Genomic DNA, 17,277 nt, shown 5'->3' on the forward strand with positions numbered 1-17,277 from the left:
GTTCCATGATAATGGGTTAGGTAAATGTTCCATGATAATGGGTTAGGTAAATGTTCCATGATAATGAGTTAGGTAAATCTTTTGTATTAAAGAATTAAATGGATGAAATATGAAGTTTTATTAAAAGAAAAAGGGGTGAAAAGAACAAAGTTTTGTCCATCTTTGTTCATCATAGCTGAAAGTTAGAGAAGAGAAAAGAGAGGAGAAAGCTCTTGAGTATTTGGTCATTAGGAGGAGGAAAATTGAAGGTAAGTTCTTGGTACCTTGCTTCTATTTTGAGGTTCATGAGTTCTTCTTGATTCTACCTTAACTCTTGAAGTATATTTTGATTTTTAGTTGTGTTGTGAGCATTTGGTCATGAATTAAAATGAAGGAAATGGTTGTTGTTTCATGTTCTTTTGATGAAAATGGAAGATATGTGAAGTTGAGCCAAACAAATGAGCATGCATGTGCCTTAGATGTTAAAGGAAAAATCAGCTAACATGTTGTGCTTTAAAATGATGAAATGGAGATTATACTTAAGTAAAATCATAGATATGTGATGATTGATTGGTGATATACATGTTTAAATAACAAGCATGCAAGTTAGGTGTGAAAGAGTGATTTGGTAATAAATCTGCTTGGGACAGCAGCAGTAACGTGACTTTGGAAAATCACCATAAATTGTGGGAGATGAATTAGAAGCTGAATAAATTATGTAATTAAAGCTTAATGAGTCTAGTTTCAAATGGAATAAACGAGAACATATTTTAAGTTCTGTACAATGAGAAATTTGATTCGTAATGAAGAGTGGTCAGATTAGTCAAACAGTGAAACATGGGAAACTTTAAGAAAAATCTGGTATTGATTGGCCATACCAAAAATTCTGAAAATTTTATGGATAAAAGATATATGAGTCTATTTTCAGGGAAAATTAACGGCACTTGTGTAACGCCCCAATTTTCGGGAATTCTGTGAATGATTGGCAAAATTTCATGCTTTAATTTTGTCATTTGTGAGTGAAATTATGAAATAGGACCTATGTGAAAATGTTTGAAAATGCTATAGGCTAAATTGAAGTGACCAAATAAATAGGAGTGCAAAATAGGAGGATTTGCATGACAAGCCTCCCATTTTACATGAAGTGGCCAGCCATCATGTTGAATGTAGACAAAATGTACACTTGATATCCATAATTTATGGTACAAATTGATACAAATTGATAATAAGTTAGGTAAATGTTTCATGATAATGTGTTAGGCAAATGTTTCATGATAATGGGTTAGGTAAATGTTTTATGATAATGTATTAGGTAAATGTTTCATGATAATGGGTTAGGTAAATGTTTCATGATAAGAATTTCATGTCTTTTGTATTAAAGAATTAAATGGATGAAATATGAAGTTTTATTAAAAGAAAAAGGGGTGAAAAGAACAAAGTTTTGTCCATCTTTGTTCATCATAGCTGAAAGTTAGAGAAGAGAAAGAGAGGAGAAAGCTCTTGAGTATTTGGTCATTAGGAGGAAAATTGAAGGTAAGTTCTTGGTACCTTGCTTCTATTTTGAGGTTCATGAGTTCTTCTTGATTCTACCTTAACTCTTGAAGTATATTTTGATTTTTAGTTGTGTTGTGAGCATTTGGTCATGAATTAAAATGAAGGAAATGGTTGTTGTTTCATGTTCTTTTGATGAAAAATGGAAGATATGTGAAGTTGAGCCAAACAAATGAGCATGCATGTGCCTTAGATGTTAAAGGAAAAATCAGCTAACATGTTGTGCTTTAAAATGATGAAATGGAGATTATACTTAAGTAAAATCATAGATATGTGATGATTGATTGGTGATATACATGTTTAAATAACATGCATGCAAGTTAGGTGTGAAAGAGTGATTTGGTAATAAATCTGCTTGGGACAGCAGCAGTAACGTGACTTTGGAAAATCACCATAAATTGTGGGAGATGAATTAGAAGCTGAATAAATTATGTAATTAAAGCTTATTGAGTCTAGTTTCTAATGAAATAAACAAGAACATATTTTGAATTCTGTACAATGAGAAATTTGATTCGTAATGAAGAGTGGTCAGATTAGTCAAACAGTGAAACATGCGAAGCTTTGAGAAAATCTGGTATTGATTGGCCAAACCAAAATTCTGAAAATTTTATGGATATAAGATATATGAGTCTATTTTCAGGAAAATTAACGGAACTTGATTTGGAGTTTCGTAGCTCCAGTTATAAATGATTTAGTGACTGTTGCTCAGGAAGACAGCTTGCAGTGAAATTATGATTATGTGGTAAACATTGACAAAAATTTGTTAATGAGTTGCTTATTGATTTCTTATAAGCTTACTATGATCTGTAGGTGTGGTTGGCGAATATTGTAAGGGGTTAATATGTAGTTTGTAATTGAATAGTTAGATTAACGTGTTAGTAATCCAATTGTAGGCGGTTCGTGTGTGGATCTCGTCAAGATATCGTCGCAAAAGCAGTGTGTAACTAACACCCTCTTTCTTAGTCTAGATCGGCAAAAGTCGAAAAGTCGAAATACCGAAAACCGGTATTTTGTAGATTTACTGATGTGCGAATGCTCGTGAGGTAAATCCATTAATGTTTTTGGTAAGCTGCAATGTTTGACTGCAAAGTGCATGATTTACGTGCCTCGATATTTTTGGGCTTAATGGGCCAAAATTGGAATGATGGGCCAACGGGTCGAATCAGTAAGAACCCTCAGTAGTGATTATGTTAGTACGTGAAAGGTAGGAATATGCATGAAAACCCTAAAATGGATAAATTATTGAAATACCTTTAAAAGTGAAAATTTTACAGTTTACCCCAGGAGATAAATTACCAAATACCCCTAGGTTAAATTGACCTAAATGCATGTTTGATGTTGTTATTTTGCATGCCATGTTGTTATTATCGATGCATGGGATTGAGATATTGACGGAGGAAGTCTGAAAGTGGCTTGTCCACGTCTTGGAGGCTTTGCCTCAATTTATTGATAAGCGAGAAAGCAAAGGTCAAGAATCTGTGGAGTGTTAAATGGGTGGGTTGAGCTATTCCCCACATGGAGTGTATGGCTGGTACGGGTGGAGTGTAGTGGTTGGTGGGTTGAGTAGTCTCCCAAATGGGCTTGCATATGTTTCTTGATGTTGCATGTATTTTGAAATGGGTCTATGGGCCATCTTGTTATCTGAATAAGGGCTACTGCCAGGTTTATTATAATCTAAAAAGGGCTCGCCTAGTACCACTGTTACCCAAATGGGCTTGCATATGTTTACTGATGTTGCATGTATTTTGAAATGGGCCTATGGGCCATACTATTATCTGAATAAGGGCTAAGGCCCGGTTTATTGTGTCTGAAAGGGCTCGCCCAAGACCATTATTACTGAATGGGCTTAGGCCCAATGGGCTTGAGTGACTTGGGCTTTGAATGGGTTTTCCTTACACACTGAGTTTCCCAAACTCACCCCTTTTATTTTCATCAACGCAGAAATCCCCAACCATAGTGGGCTTGGAGTCGTGAGGGAATTGAGTGGCCACCGCTCGAAAGTTTGATTTTCTTACGTGAACTGGACATCCTTTTAATTACGTTTGAGGTTTTGGGCTTTTAAATGTAATAAGGCCGCTTATTTATTTTGATGGTTTTATATGTTTTATTAAGATAGATAATATTTATTTTAACTGTTGAAATTGGATAGCTTTAGGTAGCGTTTTCAAAAACAACAATTGATTTCAAAATAACACGACAACAAGCAAAGCTTCCGCAATGAAAGTATTTTCCAAAATTAATCACTTTTCCTAAAATGACTTAATCAAATCGGTTTCCTAGAAATATCCATGACGTTAAGGTGTGGCAATGGCGGTATGCATGTCTAGGATTGGATCCGAAGGAGCTTGGTACTTAGCAATCCGATGGACTCACCACCTCTTTTCCGATTTCTTACGGTGCACGACTTCCATTCACTTTAACCTTTAATGAATTAATCTTTTGAACATCAAGTACGATTTTCGGACTTAGAATGGAAATTGTTTTTTACGTTTTTGATGTGGCATGCCGGATCCGCCATAACTTCTGGGCCGGGTTTGGGGTGCTACATTTAGTGGTATCAGAGCCCGGTTACAACAACTCGGCTGTGAATCGGGTCCAAAAAGGGTTTTCAAAACTTTATGCAAAAAAAAAGAGAGGTATTTTGGAAAAAAATCGATTTTGTAATTTCCTGTTTAAAGGAGATAATCTCCGAACTTGTTTTTTTTTTTTTTACACAAATGTTTGGAAAATGGATTTCAAAAAGTCTAAATCTTTTGAGTTTATCTGAAAACTGATGAGGTGGCACACTGAATCCCCGGCACCAAGGCTGTAAGTACTATTCTGTTTTATATAATAAACTGTACTGTAGTTAGTACTAAACCTTAGAGATAGTACTATAGATAATATAGCGTAAAGGCTACGAAACTGAGACTGTAGGGTAAACTAAACCCTAGAAAACTAAGACATTAGCTAAACTGTGGTTATGCGAGAACAACTCAAACCTTATCATTCATAAGATATTTCGTAATAAACAGTGGAAACGATAAACTAATCGCATAAAATTCGTGAATCGATAAATCGATATGAGTACGAGAGCTACTCGGGGAAGAGGCCGTGGTCGAGGCCGAGGTAGTACTCAAGCCGGATCTTCGTCTTCGAACACATACCATTGGAGTAGCACGACCACCACCGGTGGATGAGAATGGGCCGTATGATCGGGCGCGGGGATAACGCCTGTCCCGTGCCATGTTAAGAGTTTTGGAAAGGATGGTGGAGCTAATATCGGCCCATGAATAGGGGTCCATTTCGAGCGACTCAAGACCAACGGAGCGGAAGTTTTAGGGTGTATCTGGAGTAGCCCCAAATGTGGTGAAGTCTTGGCTGGAAGCCACGGAGCGGATTATGGATGACTTGGACCGCTTTCGAGAGCAAAAGTTAAAAGGAGCGATATCCTTACTACGGGATGAGGCGATCGGTGGTGGATCATCGTGAGAGAGGGTACCCAGTGAGAGGGTAACACAGGAGTTGTTTAAGCGATCCTTCAAGGCGAAGTATATCGAGCTAGCTATGTGGATCTTGTGAAGGAAGGAATTCTGAACTCGACCTGTGGTGGTAAGACCGTTGCTGAATATGAGGCAGAGTTTCTGTGATTGAACCGGTATGCTAATGGTATTGTCTCTACCGAATACAAGCGCAGTGTTCGCTTTGAGGATGGCCTCAAGGATGAGCTAAGGGTGCTCATAGCTCCGCAAAGAGAGCGCGATTTTGCTGCATTGATAGAAAAGGCTAAGATAGCTGAAGAGGTGAAGCAAGCTGAACGAGGGAACCGTGACAGGGATCGAAATCGGTTCAGGAGAGATGTTGGACCAACTGGTACTGCAAACCGGAATGTTAAGAGAGCTAGGATGGAAGAACCAGTTCGAGCGGTTCCGGTGAATACTGTTAGACCACAAGCTTGTGGAGATTGTGGTAGAATGCATCTGGGGGAATGTTGGAAACGTTCTGGGGCTTGTCTTCGTTGTGGATCAAAGGAACATAAGATCAAGGATTGTCCTAAGAGGCCAGCTCAAGCTCAAGTGGTTGAACAAAGGACTGTGCAACCCGTGCAAACAGCGCGAGGTGGACTATCGCCGTCGAGAGGTCATGGCCGAGGTCGTGGTGGCAATAACCATGGACGTGGGGCACTGGCAAGGTACTATTAACACCGAGGCTCGTCGGCCGACTTTAGTATATGCCGCTTCGTCGCCATGAAGAGGGTGATGCACTGACGTCATAATCGGTACGTTTTTATTTCTAGCATGTCATATAACGCCTTGGTGGATGTTGGATCTACTCATTCCTATGTTGCATGTGCCATATCCGGTCGTTGGGTGTGCACTCGAGGAGATTGTGAGTGGGGTATCTGTACTAAGTCCTTTGGGTCACTCGGTTAGGGTAGACAAATTGTATAGGGATGTACCCTTAGAAACTCAAGGTAGGATTTTCCCTGGAGATTTGATGGAGTTACCATTCGGAGAGTTTGATCTCATTTTGGGAATAGACGGCTTGTTAAGCATAAAGCGACCCTGGATTGTGCTGCTAAACGAATGGTGTTAAGGACCACAAAGGATGAGGAGGTTATGGTGATAGGTGAGCGAAGGGATTATTTGTCCAATGTGGTGTCGGCATTAAGAGCCGAGAAGTGGATTCGGAAAGGTTGTGAGGCTTATTTGGCATTTGTAAGTCAGTTGGAAGAGGAGGGACTGACAGTGGATAAGGTTAGGACTGTAAAAGAGTTCCAAGATGTTTTTCCGGAGGAGCTTCCAGGATTGCCTCCGAACCGAGAAGTGGAATTTGGAATCGACTTATTGCCTGGAACAGCACCTGTGTCTATCGCACCGTATAGAATGGCACCAAAGGAGTTGGTGGAGCTAAAGGCACAAATTCAAGAGTTGTTAGATAGGGGCTTCATTAGGCCAAGCGTGTCTCCATGGGGAGCACCGGTGCTATTCGTGAAAAAGAAGGATGGTACGATGCGGATGTGCATTGATTATCGCCAGTTGAACAAACTGACGATTAAGAATAAGTATCCACTGCCAAGGATTGATGATCTGTTCGACCAGCTTAGAGGAGCTTCGGTATTTTCTAAGATTGACATTCGATCTGGATACCATCAGTTAAGGGTAAAGGAAGTGGATATTCATAAGACAGCATTCAGGACTCGATATGGTCATTACGAGTTCCTGGTTATGCCGTTTGGGTTGACGAACGCACCTGCTGCTTTCATGGATCTAATGAATCGAGTGTTCCAACCTTACTTGGACCGATTTGTGGTAGTTTTCATCGATGATATTCTAGTATACTCGAAAACTGAGGAGAAACATGAGGAGCATCTACGTATTGTGCTGCAAGTGCTGAGAGAGAAGGAATTGTATGCAAAGTTTAGTAAGTGTGAATTTTGGTTGCGAGAAGTGGCCTTTCTAGGTCATGTGGTTTCTACTGAAGGAATTAGAGTGGATCCTCGAAAAGTTGAGGCAGTTTTGGGATGGAAGCCACCAAAATCAGTATCGAAAATTCGGAGTTTTCTGGGTTTGGCAGGCTATTACCGAAGGTTCGTAGAAGGATTTTCTCTGATTGCTGCACCATTGATGAAACTGTTAAGGAAAGGGGTAGCATTTGTCTGGACTGAGAATCAGCAAAAAGCTTTTGACCATTTGAAAAAGGTATTGACTGAAGCACCAGTGTTGATTCAACCGGAGTCTGGGAAGGGCTTCATTGTGTACAGCGATGCGTCACATGTGGGGTTAGGATGTGTACTGATGCAAGAGGGTAAGGTGGTCGCTTATGCTTCGCGGCAACTTAAGTCTCATGAAGCGAACTACCCTACGCATGACTTAGAGCTAGCAGCAGTGATCTTTGCGTTGAAAATCTGGAGACATTACTTATATGGAGAAAAGTGTATCATATACACGGACCATAAGAGCCTAAAGTATCTGTTAACTCAGAAGGAGTTAAACTTTAGGCAACGAAGATGGGTAGAGTTGCTTAAGGATTACGACTGTTCGATTGAGTACCACCCAGGTAAGGCTAACGTGGTGGCTGATGCGTTGAGTCGAAGGGTTGTTTCGATTTAAGAGCCTTGTTTGCACGTTTGAGTCTGGTTTGATGATGGAAGTCTGTTAGCGAATTGCAAGTGAGGCCTATTTGGAACTGAACAGATTAAAGAAAAACAGTTGAAAGATAACTCGTTGGTTCTTCGATTTCAGCAAGTTGAGAAGGGTGAGAATGAGGATTTTGGACTGAATACTGAAGGAGTTTTATGCTTCCGAGGAAGAATTTGTGTTCCGAAGGACTCTAACTTGAGACAGTCAATATTGAAGGAAGCTCATGGGGGACTTTGTGCCATGCATCCTGGAGGGAATAAGTTGTATCAAGACTTGCGAGACTATACTGGTGGCTTGGGCTTAAACGAGAAGTAACGGAATTCGTGGGGAAATGTCTAACATGCTAGCAAGTGAAAGCTGAGCATCAATTTCCTTCTGGATTACTGCAATAGGTGAAAATGCCATTGTGGAAGTGGGAGAGAGTCACTATGGACTTTGTGAGTGGGCTACCTTTGACACCCACCAAGAAAGATTTTGTGTGGGTAGTGGTGGATAGGTTAACAAAATCGCCCATTTCATACCAACAGATCTGATTACTCCCCGCAAAAGTTGGCTAGGTTGTATGTGGCGAGATAGTGCGACTACATGGAGTGCCGTGTCGATTATTTCGACCGAGACCCTAGGTTTACATCTCGGTTCGGAAGAAGTTGCAGGAGGCATTGGGTACACGTTTGGATTTCAGTACTGCCTTTCATCCACAGGCAGATGGACAGTCGGAGAGGGTTATTCAAATTTTGGAGGATATGTTAAGGGGTTGTATCATCGATTTTCGTGGGAGTTGGGAGGACTACTTGCCATTGGCGGAGTTTGCATACAATAATGCTACCAAGCAAGTATTCAGCGGCTCCATATGAGGCACTTTATGGGCGGAGATGTCGTGCGCCTACGTGTTGGACGAGTTGGGTGAACGACAAGTGCTTGGATCGGAGTTGGTGGCAGATACTGAAAGTAAGGTTAAGTTGATAAGAGATCGATTAAAGGAGGCATCGATGATGTAAGTCGTATGCGGATCTAAAGCGCAAAGAGATAGAGTTCGCAGTTGGGGATATGGTTTTCTTAAAGGTTTCACCTTGGAAGAAGATCTTGAGATTCGGCAAGAAAGGTAAATTGAGTCCGCGGTTTTAGGGCCTTATCGGGTTCTTAGGCGGGTAGGGCCGATGGCGTATCGATTAGAGTTACCACCGAGTTAGACGAATCCATGACGTCTTTCATGTGTCTATGTTAAGAAGATATCGATCGGATCCCTCACATGTTGTGCCGGTGGAGGAGATTGAAGTAAGGACTGATTTGACCTTTGAGGAAGAACCCATACAAATTTTAGATCGAGAGGTTAAAGTTCTAAGAAGGAAGTCGGTTCCGTTGGTAAAAGTCTTGTGGCGTAATCATGGAAGGAAGAAGATACTTGGGAATCGAAGAGACTATCGTCAACAATACCCTCAACTATTTGGATCAGTAAATTTCGAGGCGAAATTTCTTTAAGGGGGTAGAGTTGTAACGCCCCAATTTTCGAATTTCGTGAATGATTGGCAAAATTTCATGCTTTAATTTTGTCATTTGTGAGTGAAATTATGAAATAGGACCTATGTGAAAATGTTTGAAAATGCTATAGGCTAAATTGAAGTGACCAAATAAATAGGAGTGCAAAATAGGAGGATTTGCATGACAAGCCTCCCATTTACATGAAGTGGCCAGCCATCATGTTGAATGTAGACAAAATGTACACTTGATATCCATAATTTATGGTACAAATTGATACAAATTGATAATAGGTTAGATAAATGTTTCATGATAATGTGTTAGGTAAATGTTTCATGATAATGGGTTAGGTAAATGTTTTATGATAATGTATTAGGTAAATGTTTCATGATAATGGGTTAGGTAAATGTTTCATGATAAGAATTTCATGTCTTTTGTATTAAAGAATTAAATGGATGAAATATGAAGTTTTATTAAAAGAAAAAGGGGTGAAAAGAACAAAGTTTTGTCCATCTTTGTTCATCATAGCTGAAAGTTAGAGAAGAGAAAATAGAGGAGAAAGCTCTTGAGTATTTGGTCATTAGGAGGAAAATTGAAGGTAAGTTCTTGGTACCTTGCTTCTATTTTGAGGTTCATGAGTTCTTCTTGATTCTACCTTAACTCTTGAAGTATATTTTGATTTTTAGTTGTGTTGTGAGCATTTGGTCATGAATTAAAATGAAGGAAATGGTTGTTGTTTCATGTTCTTTTGATGAAAATGGAAGATATGTGAAGTTGAGCCAAACAAATGAGCATGCATGTGCCTTAGATGTTAAAGGAAAAATCAGCTAACATGTTGTGCTTTAAAATGATGAAATGGAGATTATACTTAAGTAAAATCATAGATATGTGATGATTGATTGGTGATATACATGTTTAAATAACATGCATGCAAGTTAGGTGTGAAAGAGTGATTTGGTAATAAATCTGCTTGGGACAGCAGCAGTAATGTGACTTTGAAAAATCACCATAAATTGTGGGAGATGAATTAGAAGCTGAATAAATTATGTAATTAAAGCTTATTGAGTCTAGTTTCTAATGAAATAAACAAGAACATATTTTGAATTCTGTACAATGAGAAATTTGATTCGTAATGAAGAGTGGTCAGATTAGTCAAACAGTGAAACATGCGAAGCTTTGAGAAAAATCTGGTATTGATTGGCCAAACCAAAAATTCTGAAAATTTTATGGATATAAGATATATGAGTCTATTTTCAGGGAAAATTAACGGAACTTGATTTGGAGTTTCGTAGCTCCAGTTATAAATGATTTAGTGACTGTTGCTCAGGAAGACAGCTTGCAGTGAAATTATGATTATGTGGTAAACATTGACAAAATTTGTTAATGAGTTGCTTATTGATTTCTTATAAGCTTACTATGATCTGTAGGTGTGGTTGGCCGAATATTGTAAGGGGTTAATATGTAGTTTGTAATTGAATAGTTAGATTAACGTGTTAGTAATCCAATTGTAGGCGGTTCGTGTGTGGATCTAAAGACATATATCGTAAGCAAATGTGTGTAACTAACACCCTCTTTCTTAGTCTAGATCGGCAAAAGTCGAAAAGCCGAAATGCCGAAAACCGGTATTTTGTAGATTTGCGAGTGTGCGAATGCTCGTGAGGTAAATCCATTAATGTTTTTGGTAAGCTGCAATGTTTGGACTGCAAAGTGCATGATTTCTGTGCCCTCGATATTTTTGGGCTTAATGGGCCAAAATTGGAATGATGGGCCAACGGGCCCAATTCGGTAAGAACCCTCGGTAGTGATTCTGTTAGTACGTGAAAGGTAGGAATATGCATGAAAACCCTAAAATGGATAAATTATTGAAATACCTTTAAAAGTGAAAATTTTACAGTTTTACCCCTGGGAGATAAATTACCGAAATACCCCTAGGGTTAAATTGACCTAAATGCATGTTTGACTGTTGTTATTTACTGCATGCCATGTTGTTATTATCTGATGCATGGGATTGAGATATTGACGGAAGAAATCTGAAAGTGGCTTGTCCACGTCTTGGAGGCTTTGCCTCAATTTATTGATAAGCGAGCAGCAAGGCCGCAAGCTGTGGAGTGTTAAATTTGGGTGGGTTGAGCTATTCCCCACATGGAGTGTATGGCTGGTATGGGTGGAGTGTAGTGGTTGGTGGGTTGAGTAGTCTCCCAAATGGGCTTGCATATGTTTCTTGATGTTGCATGTATTTTGAAATGGGCCTATGGGCCATCTATTATCTGAATAAGGGCTAAGGCCCGGTTATTGTAATTTGAAAGGGCTCGGCCCATTACCACTTTGTTTCTGAATGGGCTTAGGCCCAATAGGCTTGAGTGACTTGGGCTTTGAATGGGTTTTCCTTACACTCGAGTTTCCCAAACTCACCCCTTTTATTTTTATCCACGCAGAAATCCCCAACCATAGTGGGCTTGGAGTGTGAGGGAATTTGGAGTGGCCACCGCTCGAAAGTTTGATTTTTTCTGGTGAACTGAACATCCTTTTATTTACGTTTGAGGTTTTGGGTTTTAAATGTAATAAGGCCGCTTAATTATTGTTGATGGTTTTAATATGTATTACTAAGATAGGTATTACTTATTTTAAGCTGTTGAAACTGGATAGCTTTAGTAGCGTTTTCAAAAACAACAGATTGATTTCAAAATAACACGACAACAAGCAAAGCTTCCGCAATGAAAGTATTTTCCAAAATTAATCACTTTTCCTAAAATGACTTAATCAAATCGGTTTCCTAGAAATATCCATGACGTTAAGGTGTGGCAATGGCGGTATGCATGTCTAGGATTGGACCGAAGGAGCTTGGTACTTAAGCAGTCCGATAGACTCACCACCTCTTTTCCGGTTTCCTACCTGGTGCATAGCTTCCATTCACTTTAATCCTTAATGAATTAATCTTTTGAACATCAAGTACGATTTTCTGGACTTAGAATAGAAAAAAAAAATTTAACGTTTTTGATGTGGCATGTCGGATCCGGCCATAACTTCTGGGCCGGGTTTGGGGTGCTACATTTAGTGGTATCAGAGCCTAGGTTGCAACAACTCGGCTGTGGAATGGGTTTACAAAAACAAAGATTTTCGAAAGCGAAAATTTTATAAAGAATGCGAAAAACTCGATTTTCAAAATTTAGATCTTTAGAAGGTGGCATTCCGAATCTCCGGCTCAAGTTTGTAAGTATTACTCTGAACTTTTCTGAATATTTTCCTGAATTATCTGTCTGTACTGAAATCCTACTAGGATACTATAGATAGGATGATACTGAAACCATAGGAAAATCTGATAAGACACTGAAACTGTAGCTAGACTTCGATTCTGCGAAATCAAACTCTGAATATCTATCTGATTCATAAAACATCTGTAATAAACACTGGAATATTAATTGATGTATAAAAATTCGTAATCAAGATAATACGATATGAGTACAAGAGGCCGTGGACGGAGCTGAGGAAGTGTTCGAACGAGATCTTCGTCTTCGAGACATATGCCGGCGGTGGATGCACCGGTACCACCGGCAACAGAGGTAGAGTCTCATGACCGCGGTGCCGAGGATGATGTCCTGTCACAGGCAATGCTTCGTGTTCTGGAAAGGGTTACCGGGACAAGTTCGGGCAACAGAATTCGAGGATCGATTTCTGAACGACTCCGGGCCAACGGAGCTTAGATCTTTAGAGGTGCGTCTGGTATAGCCCCGAATGTGGCAGAATATTGGTTGGAGGCCACAGAATGGATTATGGACAACTTGGACTACTCTGAGGAGATTGTGAGTGGGGTATCTGTACTAAGTCATTTGAGTCACTCGGTTAGGGTAGACAAACTATATAGGGATGTACCCTTAGAAACTCAAGGTAAGATTTTCCCTGGAGATCTGATGGAGTTACCATTCGGAGAGTTTGATCTCATTTTAGGAATGGACTGGCTTGTTAAGCATAAAGCGACTCTGGATTGTGCTGCTAAACGAATGGTGTTAAGGACCACAAAAGATGAGGAGGTTATGGTGATAGGTGAGCGAAGGGATTATTTGTCCAATGTGGTGTCGGCATTAAGAGCCGAAAAGTGGATTCAGAAAGGTTATGAGGTCTATTTGGCATTTATAAGTCAGTCAGAAGAGGAGGGACTGACAGTGGATAAGGTTAGGACCGTAAAGAAGTTCCAAGATGTTTTTCCGGAGGAGCTTCAGGATTGCCTCCGAATCGAGAAGTTGAGTTTGGAATAGACTTGTTGCCTGAAATGGCGCCTGTGTCAATCACACCGTATAGGATGGCACCAAGGAGTTAGTAGAGTTAAATGCTCAAATCCAAGAGTTGTTGGATAGGGGCTTTATTAGGCCAAGCGTGTCTCCATGGGGAGCACCAGTGCTATTCGTGAAAAAGAAGGATGGTACGATGCGGATGTGCATTGATTATCGCCAGTTGAACAAACTGACGATTAAGAATAAGTATCCACTGCCAAGGATTGACGATCTATTCGACCAGCTTAGAGGAGCTTCTGTATTTTCCAAGATCGACCTTCGATATGGATATCATCAGTTAAGGGTCAAGGAGACAGATATCCAAAAGACGACATTTAGGACTCGGTATGGTCATTACGAGTTTCTGGTTATGCCATTTAGACTAACGAACGCTCCTGCAGCATTTATGGATCTGATGAATCGTGTGTTCCAACCATTTTTGGATCAGTTCATAGTCATCTTTATTGACGATATCCTGGTATATTCTGAAACTAAAACGAAACATGATGAACATCTCCGTATAGTGCTGTAAGTATTAAGGGAGAAGGAACTCTTTGTGAAGTTCAGCAAGTGTGAATTTTGGTTGAGGGAGGTAACTTTCTTAGGACATGTGGTCTCTGCTGAGGGGATTAAAGTGGACCCTCGGAAAATTGAAGCGATTTTGGAATGGAAGCCGCCTAGGTCAGTGTCGGAAATACGGAGTTTCCTAGGTTGGCAGGATACTACAGAAGGTTTGTGGAAGGTTTTTCTGTGATGGCAGCACCTCTGACAAAACTCATAAGGAAAGGAGTACCATTTGTATGGACTAAGAAGCAGTAAGAAGCTTTTGAGAAGTTGAAGAAAGTTCTGACTGAAGCACCTGTGTTAATTCAACTGGAGTCTGGGAAGGATTTTACTGTGTACAGTGACGCATCACACGTGGGTTTAGGCTGCATGTTAATGCAAGAGGGTAAGGTGGTTGCATATGCATCACGATAGCTTAAACCTCATGAGGGAAACTATTTGACTCATGATTTAGAGTTGGCAGCAGTGATATTTGCACTTAAGATTTGGAGACATTACTTGTACGGAGAAAGGTGTATTATATACACTGACCATAAGAGTCTTAAGTATTTGTTGACTCAAAAGGAGCTGAACCTTAGGCAAAGGAGATGGATTGAATTGCTTAAGGATTATGACTGTTCGATCGAGTATCACCCAAGCAAGGCTAATGTGGTAGCCGATGCTCTAAGTCATAAGTCAGATCTCGATCCGAAAGCAATGTTTGCTCGTCGAGTCTCAGATGATGATGGAAGTCTGTTGGCTGAGTTGCAAGTGAGGCCAACCTGGGTGGATCAGATTAAGGAAAAATAGTTGAACGATGAGTCTTTGGTCGCTCGTTTTCAACAAGTTAAGGAAGGGGAAACTTCTAAGTTTGGGAGCCAGAAGAGACGATGCAACAGCAATACCCTCATCTGTTTGGATTAGGTAAATTTCGAGGACGAAATTTCTTTAAGGAGGGTAGAGTTGTAACGCCCCAATTTTCGGGAATCCTGTGAATGTTGGCATAGGTTTAATTATGTTAGTGGGCCTCTAGAAAGCCCAAACTTAAGATATAACCCGACAATTTTAGTTAATTTTTGTTCCATAAGAAAAAGGGGGTGAAATTATGAAATAGGACCTATGTGAAAATGTTTGAAAATGCTATAGGCTAAATTGAAGTGGCCAAATAAATAGGAGTGCAAAATAGGAGGATTTGCATGACAAACCTCCCATTTTACATGTAGTAGCTGGCCATCATGTTGTTGTAGACAAAATGTGCACTTGATATCCATAATTTATGGTACAAATTGACATAAATTGATAATGGGTTAGGTAAATGTTCCATGATAATGGGTTAGGTAAATGTTCCATGATAATGAGTTAGGTAAATGTTCTATGATGGGAATTTCATATCTTTTGTATTAAAGAATTAAATGGATGAAATATGAAGTTTTATTAAAAGAAAAAGGGGTGAAAAGAACAAAGTTTTGTCCATCTTTGTTCATCATAGCTGAAAGTTAGAGAAGAGAAAAGAGAGGAGAAAGCTCTTGAGTATTTGGTCATTAGGAGGAGGAAAATTGAAGGTAAGTTCTTGGTACCTTGCTTCTATTTTGAGGTTCATGAGTTCTTCTTGATTCTACCTTAACTCTTGAAGTATATTTTGATTTTTAGTTGTGTTGTGAGCATTTGGTCATGAATTAAAATGAAGGAAATGGTTGTTGTTTCATGTTCTTTTGATGAAAAATGGAAGATATGTGAAGTTGAGCCAAACAAATGAGCATGCATGTGCCTTAGATGTTAAAGGAAAATTCAGCTAACATGTTGTGCTTTAAAATGATGAAATGGAGATTATACTTAAGTAAAATCATAGATATGTGATGATTGATTGGTGATATACATGTTTAAATAACAAGCATGCAAGTTAGGTGTGAAAGAGTGATTTGGTAATAAATCTGCTTGGGACAGCAGCAGTAACGTGACTTTGGAAAATCACCATAAATTGTGGGAGATGAATTAGAAGCTGAATAAATTATGTAATTAAAGCTTAATGAGTCTAGTTTCAAATGGAATAAACGAGAACATATTTTAAATTCTGTACAATGAGAAATTTGATTCGTAATGAAGAGTGGTCAGATTAGTCAAACAGTGAAACATGGGAAACTTTAAGAAAAATCTGGTATTGATTGGCCATACCAAAAATTCTGAAAATTTTATGGATAAAAGATATATGAGTCTATTTTTAGGGAAAATTAACGGCACTTGATTTGGAGTTTCGTAGCTCCAGTTATAAATGATTTAGTGACTGTTGCTCAGAAAGACAGCTTGCAGTGAAATTATGATTATGTGGTAAACATTGACAAAAATTTGTTAATGAGTTGCTTATTGATTTCTTATAAGCTTACTATGATCTGTAGGTGTGGTTGACTGAATATTGTAAGGGGTTAATACGTAGTTCGTATTTGAATAGTTAGATTAACGTGTTAGTAATCCAATTGTAGGCAGTTCGTGTGTGGATCTCGTCAGCATATCGTCGCAAACAGGTGTGTAACTAACACCCTCTTTCTTAGTCTAGATCGGCAAAAGCCGAAAAGCCGAAATGCCGAAAACTAGTATTTTGTAGATTTGCGAGTGTGCGAATGCTCGTGAGGTAAATCGATTAATATTTTTGGTAAGCTGCAAAATTTGGACTGCAAAGTGCATGATTTCTGTGCCCTCGATATTTTTGGGCTTAATGGGCCAAAATTGGAATGATGGGCCAACGGGCCCAATTCGGTAAGAACCCTCGGTAGTGATTCTATTAGTACGTGAAAGGTAGGAATATGCATGAAAACCCTAAAATGGATAAATTACTGAAATACCTTTAAAAGTGAAAAATTTACAATTTTACTCCTAGGAGATAAATTATTGAAATACCCCTAGGGTTAAATTGACCTAAATGCATGTTTGACTGTTGTTATTTACTGCATGCCATGTTGTTATTATCTGATGCATGGGACTGGGATATTGACGGAGGAAGTACTGAAAGTGGCTTGTCCACGTACTGGAGGCTTTGCCTCAATTTATCTGATAATCGAGCAAAGCAAGGTCGCAATGTGAGTGTTAAATTTGGGTGGGTTGAGCTATTCCCCACATGGAGTGTATGGCTGGTACGGGTGGAGTGTAGTGGTTGGTGGGTTGAGTAGTCTCCCCAAATGGGCTTGCATATGTTTACTGATGTTGCATGTATTTTGAAATGGGCCTATGGGCCATACTGTTATCTGAATAAGGGCTAAGGCCCGTTTATTGTAATTTGAAAGGGCTCGCCCAAGACCACTTGTTCTGAATGGGCTTAGGCCCAATAGGCTTGAGTGACTTGGGCT

The 17,277-nt window shown here is 39.4% G+C and overlaps 1 long non-coding RNA gene across 1 annotated transcript; it reads left to right on the plus strand.

The window, feature by feature from the left end:
• The first annotated feature begins 12,463 nt into the window (after window positions 1–12,463).
• On the plus strand, window positions 12,464–16,936 carry LOC128286776 (uncharacterized). Its single transcript, XR_008277484.1, has 2 exons — window positions 12,464–15,501; window positions 16,417–16,936. It is a non-coding gene; the product is annotated as an uncharacterized LOC128286776 (long non-coding RNA).
• Window positions 16,937–17,277: the final 341 nt, after the last annotated feature.

This window comes from Gossypium arboreum, chromosome 13 (assembly GCF_025698485.1).
Source record: "Gossypium arboreum isolate Shixiya-1 chromosome 13, ASM2569848v2, whole genome shotgun sequence".
In the NCBI taxonomy this organism is placed as follows: Eukaryota; Viridiplantae; Streptophyta; class Magnoliopsida; order Malvales; family Malvaceae; genus Gossypium; species Gossypium arboreum.